This window comes from Amblyraja radiata, chromosome 34 (assembly GCF_010909765.2).
Source record: "Amblyraja radiata isolate CabotCenter1 chromosome 34, sAmbRad1.1.pri, whole genome shotgun sequence".
Classification (NCBI taxonomy): Eukaryota; Metazoa; Chordata; class Chondrichthyes; order Rajiformes; family Rajidae; genus Amblyraja; species Amblyraja radiata.
Genome location: NC_045989.1, coordinates 17,052,883 through 17,063,477, shown reverse-complemented (window position 1 = coordinate 17,063,477; position 10,595 = coordinate 17,052,883). Strand labels below are relative to the sequence as shown.

Genomic DNA, 10,595 nt, shown 5'->3' with positions numbered 1-10,595 from the left:
TTGTTCTCCACGATGTGATTTGTTGGTTAATATAGAGTAGAGTATGGAGGGATGTGTCCAATGCCTCTGTTCATCAGCATGTGCTGGAATAAAGTACAACAACTGCTGTGGGGAGGTCCTGAAGGATTGATTTTGAAAGAAAATATGTAGTTAGTGCCATAGTGGCAAACAATAGCTGACAAAAACCCTGCCTCCAGCGAGCTCCTGTTACTTAGCAACCAGAGAGGTAACAAAGCAGTGGTCTTATGAGTACAATAAACCTTAAAGCTGCAGAATATTAATGAAAACTAGAAGTTGTCAATGCACAAAGTGATAACTGCACGGCAGGTATTAATGATCTGACTTCAGTTCAGGGGCAGGATGAGGGGAGAGGGTGCTACGGGTCTGAGGAAATACACACCCACAGTGCTACTTGCCAGCTATCTCTCTGACCCTTAGTAATGAGGAGGCTGTTCTAATTGCTCTTTGCTCAACAGGGTTGTGGTCCAAAAAATAAAAGAAGTGCAGATGCCGGATGGATGAAATAAAATCAGAGACTGCAAGTGTTACCCAGCTGGCCAGGCAGCGCCTGTGGTGTAAGATGGACTCAATTCACAGCCTTTCCCCAGTAACGTTGACACTGCTACTCTCTCCTTGGGTTCTGGAGAAAGGTGTCAGTACCAACAGAGACACAATTGGTCCTTGGCCCAACGCCATCGCCTGGAAATGTAATTTACACAAAACTGTTCCTCCCAGCTCTCTGCGTTTGGAATTAAACGTTCCCAACAATGATTACCATTCTAAGGTCATTGTGCTCCACCTGGTCCATTCGCACAGGCACTTCTTGCATGCGTCACCCTCACAACCAAGGGGTGGATTTGGAAACTGGGCTGTCCTCATGTACAACATGTTCACTGTGCAGGTCTTCAGTAGCACTGGAAATACATGTAGCTGGCTATTCCTGGGAGACGGGGGAATTGTAAACACAGCCCAGACATTTGCAAATACCAACCTTCCTTCCATTGACTCCATCTACATTTTACAATGCCTCGGCAAGGCCACCTGCATAAACAAGGGCAAGTCTCACCCCGGTCACTCCCTCATCTCCCCCCCCCTCTTATCAGGCAAAAGAGGATCAGAAGTGTGAAAATGCGGAGCTGTAGATTCACAGACAGTTTCTTCCCGGATGTCATCAGGCAACTGAACCATCCTATCAACAACTGGAAACCAGTCCTGAGCTACCATCTACCTCATTGGAGACCCTCAATCTATCTTTAATTATACTTTATCTTGCACTATACGTTATTCCCGTTATCCTGTGGAAGACTCGATTGTAATCATGTATAGCCTTTCCGCTGACTGGATAGCACGCAACAAAAAGATATTGACTGGATCTCGGTACACGTGACAGTAAACTAAACTAAACTAAATCAAACCAGCGCAACGCCAGACTGGACAACTGCAGAAGTGATATATATTATCTAACTATTGAACAAGGAAGATGATTTGATGCATAGCTGGGTGCATTAGATCTACCTCCTCATTACATCCTTGGACTTCAGGAAGCTGAAGCCTGAGCTCCCCCCTACCTGTTACTGATCTCTATTCTCCTCATCTTTCTTCTCTTATGTTCCACGGCCCAGCCAATAAAATATTCTCTGAACCAACATGTCCACTCATACTATGCTCAAGGATTAGTGTACATGTACCTAATGTAGGTGCAGGCACGAAGGGTCGAATGGCCTACTCCTGCACCTATTTTCTATGTTTACCTCAGGAATCCCTCTCTTCCTTGTATTGTATCCTATCTATCACATGTACCCCTGCCTCACCTGCCCTCATACTTCTCCTAACTTGTAGAAACAAGGAACTGTGGATGCTCGTTTACCAGGGAAAGACACAAATTGCTGGAGTAACTTGGTGGGTCAGGAAACATCCCTGAAGTGGACCCTGAAGAAGGGTTCCGACCCAAAATGTCACCTATTCATGTTCTCCAGGGATACTGCCCGACCTGCTGAGTTACTCCAGCATTTTGTGACTTCCCCTGACTTGTCCCGTGTTAATGTTCAGCACTGTTGCCACTGTCTTCTTCACCATCACCCTTGGCACCATTCCACAAACTTCAGAAGCATGATCCCTACCAATGAGATTAAATCCAAAGCACTCTGCAAGTGTTGAATGCCACTGCCTGCAGCCTTTCATTCACCGGCACTCGTGGTCAATTTACCTCCGTCTATCGCCAACTTTTAACCCAACGTGAAAGAAGACACAGAGTAGCTCAGCGGATCAGGAAGCATCTATGGAGAACATGGATAGGCGACGTTTCCAATTGGGACCCTTCTTCAGACTGATTGTACACAGTGCGCTGGAGTATCTCAGCTGGACTTTTACCCCCATGTGCTGGTTTACCTTGGAGCCCACCGCCTGTTTACATTCCTCATCCATCTACTAGTGTGGAACTTTTTCGGACCCTTTGCTAAAATCCACAGTGACTATTTCAAATATATCCTACCTTGTGATCTAAATAGAGAGGCAGAGTGGCGCAGCGGTAGAGTTGCTGCCTTACAGCGACAGAGACCAGGGTTCGATCTTAACTGTGGGTGCTGTCTGTACGGTGTTTGTACGTTCTCCTTGTGACCGTATGGGTTTTCTCCGCATGCTCCGGTTTCCTCCCACATTCCAAAGACATGCAGGTGTGTAGGTTTATTGAATTTGGTAAAAATTGTAAATTGTCACCAGTGTGTTGGGCAGTCTTCGTATATGGGGGTGATCGCTGGTCAGCACAGACTCAGTGGGCCATAGGGCCTATGTCTAAACTAAACTAAATCTCCTCAAACCATTCTGATAACTGGGTCTTACAGATGTGCACTGATTGCCCTTGGTTAAACTGTGCCTCTTCAGGTACAGGCGTGGGGGATGCAGGTCGAGAGCGGTTTCACTCCATGACCAACAGGATGGATAATAAGATAATGGGTAGAGGGGCTGTTCAGGAAGGACCTGGCTGAAGTTACCATCAGAGCAGGTAATGTAAGGAAAGGTAACAATTGGGGCTCCTTATTTTGGGGCATTCCCAATCACCGTCCATGTGTGGGACATATCTAACTTTAGGATCAGGAGTAACTGTCTGCTTTGGAAGCGGAGTATTGGAAGGTAGGAGGCTCCTTGCGCATTCACTTGGAAAAATCCAAAAGATCTCTTCCTGACGTTAATCATTTGCAAATGCTGCTGTTGGCAGAAGGAACTCTTCCAGTCTTGTGGTCTAATCATTGAAAGCTGAGTGAATACTGATAGAGAGAGCATCATTCTATTCATGCGTTCAGCTAATGAAGACTAAAGGGCCTGTCCCATTTGGGCGTCATTTGCTCGTCATGTAGGTGGCGTGCGAAGATTTTGTACATCCCAAGATCCTGGGGCGGCACGCGCGACCACACGTCACTGCCTACGTCACCACGTACAATGCGCGCGTAATGTGCACCCTGCGCGCATCACGTGCGCGTCACAACACACGCTTCGTGCGTCATGACGTGTAAATTATGTCGCGTAAATGATGCGCAAATGACGCCCAAGTGGAACAGGCCCCTTAGTCTCAATCCTGATTTATCTTTCCCTGCTTATTTCTGGGGGCAGCCACTGGTTGGGATTTGACTTTTCCTCCTCATGGAGTTGCGAGATTATAGGTAGTTTTGCATGTTGTGTTTAGCCATGTTTCGTCACCAATGGCATTGCCTTTGTTTAATTTCCTAGTCTGCAGAGGTTACAATGAGCCCTGCACGATCATTGTGAACCACACCTCTAGTAACGGCTGCAGAAAGTTGACAACGCTTCTGCTGAAGATGATCATTCAAAGCAAAATCACCAGCACCACCAATCACTGACCGTATAACAGGGCTGTAGGAATGTAATTTCTATCCTTACAATATTATTCATGGCAGGAAACATTTTCCATGGTATAATTACGTGTCATAAATTAGACTCCCATTTGCAAGTGATCCCTTATTCAGACACTTACTTGCCCTTGACTGCCCTGCATCACCCTCCCTCACACCACATGTTGCACTGCACACGGTTCCAGGCAACATGCTACACTGCCTCTTCAAATTCATTTCCAAAGCTACTTTTTAAATGGGAAATGCAATTAAGTTTGGGGGTTCACAGGCCACAATTAACTAAGCAGTTCCAACACAGGCTGATAGGTAGCGCCAGGCACTTTAAACAAAATGTGGGAAAACAAGGCACTTGCATTTACAGAGCATTTTTCAAGGTTTCAAGTGCTCTGTGGCTGGTGAGATGTTTTGGAGTGCAGTATTATAGGAAACAGGGTAAGCAAAGTCCCACCAATAATTATGTTAAAATGACCAGATAATCTTTTTCACAGTGATATTAAGTGAACATAGTGCCACAGATAGCCGTGGAGGCCACGTCAATGGATGTCTTGAATTATTTTCCCTATTTGGTGAATTTCAATGAGGTCCCCCCCTCATCCTTCTAAACACAAGGCAGCATCTCTGGAGGAATTGGACAGACGATATTTCAGGCTGAGATCCTTCAGACTGTCTTAAGTAAAACAAAGACATTGAAATAATATGGGATTAAGAAATGGAAAAAAAAACAGACCAAAAGTAAAGGTTAAAAATTATACAAATTTAAAAAAAATACCTGCATCACTAATTTTGAGGTGAGGGAAAACATTATTGACAAAAGGCTGTGGAGGCCAAGCCAATGGATATTTTTAAGGCAGAGATAGATAGGTTATTGATTCGTACAGGTGTCAGGGGTTATGGGGAGAAGGCAGGAGAACGGGGTTGAGAGGGAAAGATAATTCAGCCATGATTGAATGGGCGGAGTAGACTTCATGGACCAAATGGCCTAATTCTGCTCCTATAACTTATGAACTTATAGAACAGAACAACACAGGAAGACTCCTTCTGGCCCACAATGACTGTCCCGAACATTGTGCCAAGTTAAAGTGGTCTTCTCTGCTTATAATGAGGGATGGATACTGACTAGGTTGCTGTGGAATAGCCTTCATGCTCCATGCAGAAGTGCCATGAAATATCTATCGTCAATCTGGGACAGCAGCTTAATGGCTCCTCACCTCCAATAGTGTTACACTCCCTCAGTCTGTGGTGGGAATTGAACCCACAAGCTTCATGCTCATGGTTACCATGGTGACAGGGGCAAGGTCAGGAACAGAATGAGACAGAGCGGATGCGGGTTACCTGAAATTGGTGAAGTCAATGTCTATGCCATTAGGTTGTAGTCAATGCAGGTGGAATATGAAGTAGAAAGAAGGAACTGCAGATGCTGGTTGATACCAAAGATAGACACTAAGTGCTGGAATAACTTAGTGGGTCAGGCAGCATCTCTGGAGAAAAAGGATGGGTGATGTATCGGGTGGGGACCTTTTTTCAGATGTTTGGCCTCACCCCAGCAGTGGAGGAGGCTGAGGCCAGATAGGTCAATGTGGAAGTGGCAAAGGGAAGGCTGTCACCCGGGAGCTCCTGATAGCCAGTGAACAAAGTGCAAGTGTCCTGCAAAGTGACCCCCTAATAGTGAAAACATCCTCTCCACATCCACTCTATCCGGGCCTTTCACTATTCTGTTTCAATGAGGTGACCCCTCATCCTTCTAAACATAAGGCAGCATCTCTGGAGGAATTGGATAGGTGGTTTTGGTCTGAGATCCTTCAGACTATCTTCAGTAAAATAAATATATCAAAGTAATATTAAGGATTAAGAAATGGATATAAAACAGAGCAAAAGTAAAAATTAAAAATGATACAAACTTTAAAAAAAATCTGCATCACTAATTTTGAGTTGAGGGGAAACGTTACTGACAGGTGGTGAATCTTTGGAATTCATGCCACAGGTGGCTGTGGAGACCAAGCCAATGGATATTTTTATGGCAGAGATAGATAGATTCTTGGTTAGTACGGGTGTCAGGGGTTATGGGGAAAAAGGCAGGAGAATGGGTTTAGGAGGGAGAGATAGATCAGCCATGATTGAATGGCGGAGTAGACTTGTTGGGCCGAATGGCCTAATTCTACTCAATTACTTATGAACTGTTCAAAGAGGTTGTTCAATAGGAATGATGGTCCCACTAAATGTTCAATATACCCGAATGTGGGTACAGTATGTTCTGCAGGTATGTTCATGTTTTTGTTGTGACTCTGTACAGCACCTCTTGCAAATGAAAGCAGCAGCACTCTGTGGAATAGCAACTACCTCCATTACACATTTCATCTTTATCTGTGTACATGTACATGTCAGAAGTAATTTTATATTTGCCCAGTAATTTTGGCAAACGCCAATATCGCCAGATGTTGTCAAGACAAAATCCAAATGTTAATCCTACATTTATTCATTTCACATTTCTTTAAAATGTGCAGAATATTGATAGCTCGACTAATTTATTGCAATTATACATTTCCCTATTTCACTCTGTAGGGATATGTGCCGTTTAATTCATAGATTCAAGCAATTCATAGATTGTGATTTTTAAGTAATAAATCCTTCTGCAAACCATATCTTAGTTCCATCCTTTCCATGCATATGAATTGAGGATGCCGATATCTCCGAGCTTCCCCTGTTGCACTCGACATTGATCGCTGGCTTTCTCTGCCGCTTTGTCGGTCAGCCGCTCTAAAAGCTGCTTCAGGCCGTCTGGCCCCAGGGACTTGTGTCTTCGGGCGAACTCTGCTTCAACCTGCCTGATATGCTGCGGGTAGCCACTGCGTGGCGCTCTCGGCCCTCTGCCGCTGTGCAGTCGCTCCACTGCCTGTTGCATCTGCAGGACTGGTATCCTCTGGTACCCAAGGGGGAAGGGAGCAGGAGTAATTGTACCCCAGGCTTGTTTTGACATTCTCACAGATAAAATGTAAAATCAAGCTACTGTTAAATTCATTTCAAGTCTTTATCTTTTTTTTGGGAGCAGTGTGGGTCTTCCTGGAAAGGCTCTCTGTAATAAATAAACAAATAACTGCAGATATTGGTTAATACACAAAAGGACACAAGGTGCTGGAGTAACAGCAGGTCAGGCAGCATCTCTGGAGAATGTGGAAGGGTGACTTTTCAGGTTATTATGGTGGAGGGGTGAGTGGGGGAGAGAGCTGGAAGAGAGGACAGAGATTAGAGTAGAAGGTGTGAGCCAGACATGTGGAGGAGTTGTGCAGCTGGGACATGTTGGCCGGTGTGGGCAAGTTGGGCCGAAGGGTCTGTTTCCACACTTGTATCACTCTATGACTATGAGTTGCAAATTGTGAAGCCAGAGGAAGGAATGTCGGAGTTGGGGGTGGGGGGTGGGGGGTGGGGGAGAAAAAGCAGAGGGGTGGGAGCAGAAAGGGGTGGGGGAAGGGGGGATGTTGGAGGTTATCTAAAATTGGAGTTTTCAATGTTTATACCATTAGATTATAAGCAACCCGAGTGGAATATGAAGTGCTGTTCCTCCAGTTCGCATGTTGCCTCACTCTGACAATGGAGTAGACCCAGGACAGAAAGGTCAGGATGGGAATGAGAAGGGGGGTTAAAATGGTTAGCAACTAGGACATCCAGTAGGCCTTGGCAGACGGAGCACAAGTGTTTGGTGAAATGGTCGCTGAGTATATGCTTGGTCTCACTGATGCACAGGAGGCCACATTGAGAACATGGGTGCAAAAGCTGAGCTCAGAGGAGGGTCACGTGAATCTGGCTCAGCATGGAGGGACTGTCGGGGTCCCTGGATGAAGGCGAGGGAGGAGGTATAGGGACAGGTGTTGCATCTCCTGAGGTTGCAAGGGAAAGTACCTGGGGAGGGGGTGAATCGGGTGGGTAGGAATGAATGAAGGGATTTTCATGTGTTTAGAGCTATGCCAGTTTTTGATGAGCATTGATGATAGAATAACAAGCAAATAAACTTTCTCTTACCTGCTCAGCCTTTTAAATTGATTGGAGCTGCTTTAGGTCAGATCCAAGAGCTACCGTTGGGTCTGGTGCAATCTCCTGACTTTAATTCCTAGTTAAAGGGTCCAGCAGACCAAGTTACTTGCTGGGTCCCGGTGACTGATTTATCCCACAGCGTTCTCACGGCAACACCCAGAGCCGCAAGCAGAACAGGCTCAAGACAAAAAAAAACATGGGACTAACACAGTGAGATGAAAGGTAAGTGTGTGTTGAACAATTGTAACCAAGTCAAAGCGATTTGGCTGGTTGCTAGGCTGCGGTTAATGCGATTGTCCGGAGTGGTAAACATGTATCTGCTGGCTGCAGTCTTCTTCGTAGGTGGAGCTCAGCTTATGCCATGTTACCAGGGCAGCGAGATAGTAAACAAAGCAGCAGTGGAACTTGCCAAGGGGAGAGTCTCGGGGATACGCTCGCTCGCAGTGCTGGCGATATCCCAGACTGTTTCAATAAAGGGCAGCAAACACCCAGCGATGCTCACAAGTCTGCGTGACCCACTCACTTCAACTCTAGCCCATGTCATTTGTGTAAAACATATTGAATGTTTGTACAGCCCCCGAGAATGTCGGAGGAAGTTTTTTTTCACGATTCCTGTTTTGTAACATTTTATTTACTTGAATAAAGTATATTTTGAATTTTTTTTTAAATGTCCCCAAAGCCAGATGTGGAAGAACAGCTGGCCTCATGAGTAGCTTTCTCTCCTCCGTCAGAGACGGTTTGTGGGGCAGCGTTTGCCACTCTGGATGAGCATTGCGAGTTTAAAATTAAATCACCAAATCACCAAACTTGGCCTGATTCAAACCAGCTGGCCACGTACAAACTAGGAACTCCAGCTCGAACCTGAGGCAACATCATTTGTTACCTGACCTGAATCTGTTGGGTATGGTTGAGCTCAACTGGGCTCGGTTTGGGGAGCTGGATCACACTGACCTGGGCCATACTGTGTTACACTGGATCACACTGACCTGGGCCACACTGGCTCACACAAGGCCACACTGATCTGGGCCACACTAACCTGGGCCACACTGTGTTACACTGGGTCACACTGAACTGGGCCACACTGGTTCACACAAGGCCACACCGATCTGGGTCACACTGACCTGGGCCACACTGTGTTACACTGGGCCTCACTGGGTCATGATGTGGAGCAGTTTGAGCAGTTCCAACATCTGCCTATCAAAGAACCCACCTCGCCTGTGCCCACCTGGTACCTGCCACACTTTGTCCTGCCCCTCCTAGCTGCAAACTTGCTCACCCGCCCCCCACAGTCAGTCTGAGGAAGGGTCCTGACCTGAAACGTCACCTATCCATGTTCTCCAGAGCCGCTGCCTGACCCATTGAGTTACTCCAGTGCTGTGAGTCAACACTGGGTCACACTGAGCTGCTCACACTGGATTGGGCCACACTGGATCACACAGAGTCACACTGGAATAGGTCACACTGGGCTAGGCTATACTGAGCCAGTGTTGAATAAATGCAGCGTTAGCCAGTGCTGAATGAATGCAGTATGACTGAAGATTCTGGGGCTCGATTTTCATGACTGTTCTGAAGAGGTAACCTGGAGGTGTGCGTTTCCTTGTGGATTTCTGACATAGTGTGTGCTGCAATATTTTCAAAAGAGGCCCCCCCACCCTGAGATCCAATCTGTTTGATAATTTGGCTTTAACATTCTGCCCCGGCTGGAACAGTTGCTGATGGAGGAGAGATTGTGTTGGGGAAGGGAGTGGGGGCAGCGGGCTCTAGGCTGATGACTGCAGGAAGTCAGATGTAGGCAGAGGTGGGGCGAGGGTCAGAGGGTGCAGAGGGGGATCCGGTGATGGGGATGTGGGGCGGGTCCAAGGATGGGCTGAGATGCAAGACTGCTCGTTGTGGGGGATTTGGGACAGTGAGCGAGAAGCCCACATGTTGCTCTTGGCATTGGTGGTAAAGCTCTTCCCTGTTCCATGCAACAGTGTTCTCCCCTCCCTCCCACACTCTCCCCTTCACCTAGTCAGTAAAACCTAAACAGAAATAACAACTGAGGCTCGCAGCAGGTAAACATGCTACCATTTTGTGCATGGGAAGTTCTACAAACAATACATGTTTGGTGGGAGAAAGAAAGAACTGCCGATGCTGGTTTGTACCAAAGGTAGACACAGGTGGCGTGTCACCTGTAACTCAGTGGGGCAGGCAGCAACTCTGGGTGATGTTTCAGGTTGGGACCCTTTTTCAGATTGGATTTTTTCTCTAGAGATGCTGCCTAACCCGCTGAGTTACTCCAGCACTTTGTGTCTATCTTCTGTATGTTTGGTGATGTTGGATTGTTCAGAACTGCAGTCACCCACAGCTGCATGTGTTACACTCATGCATTGCCCAGTTATGGCATCTGCTGCATGGGTAAATTTGCAGGTTACAGAGCCTGGGCAGTAATGCATCTATGATCTTCCACATCTCCCTGCTAATTTGTACAACAGCCGATAACAATTACAATTGATTTCTCATATGTTAATGCAACAAAAAGCATGCCTATGTGGAAACCTGCAATGATTTCAAGTTTATTTTTTGATATAAAACACATTGCACTGAATATTTTGGTTATTCTTTGGAGTAAGTGTGGAGAAACATTTTGGCATTGGCTTGTGGACATAAAAAATGGCCAGTGAAATGTTTAAGTGAAATTTGAAAAATCAATTAAAAGAGTCC

At 46.2% G+C, this 10,595-nt stretch overlaps 1 long non-coding RNA gene across 1 annotated transcript; it reads right to left on the bottom strand.

Annotated features, from left to right (window-relative positions):
• Positions 1-6,318: 6,318 nt before the first annotated feature.
• On the bottom strand, positions 6,319-8,167 carry LOC116991610. Its single transcript, XR_004416839.1, has 2 exons — positions 7,881-8,167; positions 6,319-6,841 (listed from the first exon to the last, which is right to left on the bottom strand). It is a non-coding gene; the product is annotated as an uncharacterized LOC116991610 (long non-coding RNA).
• Between the last annotated feature and the right edge of the window lie 2,428 nt (positions 8,168-10,595).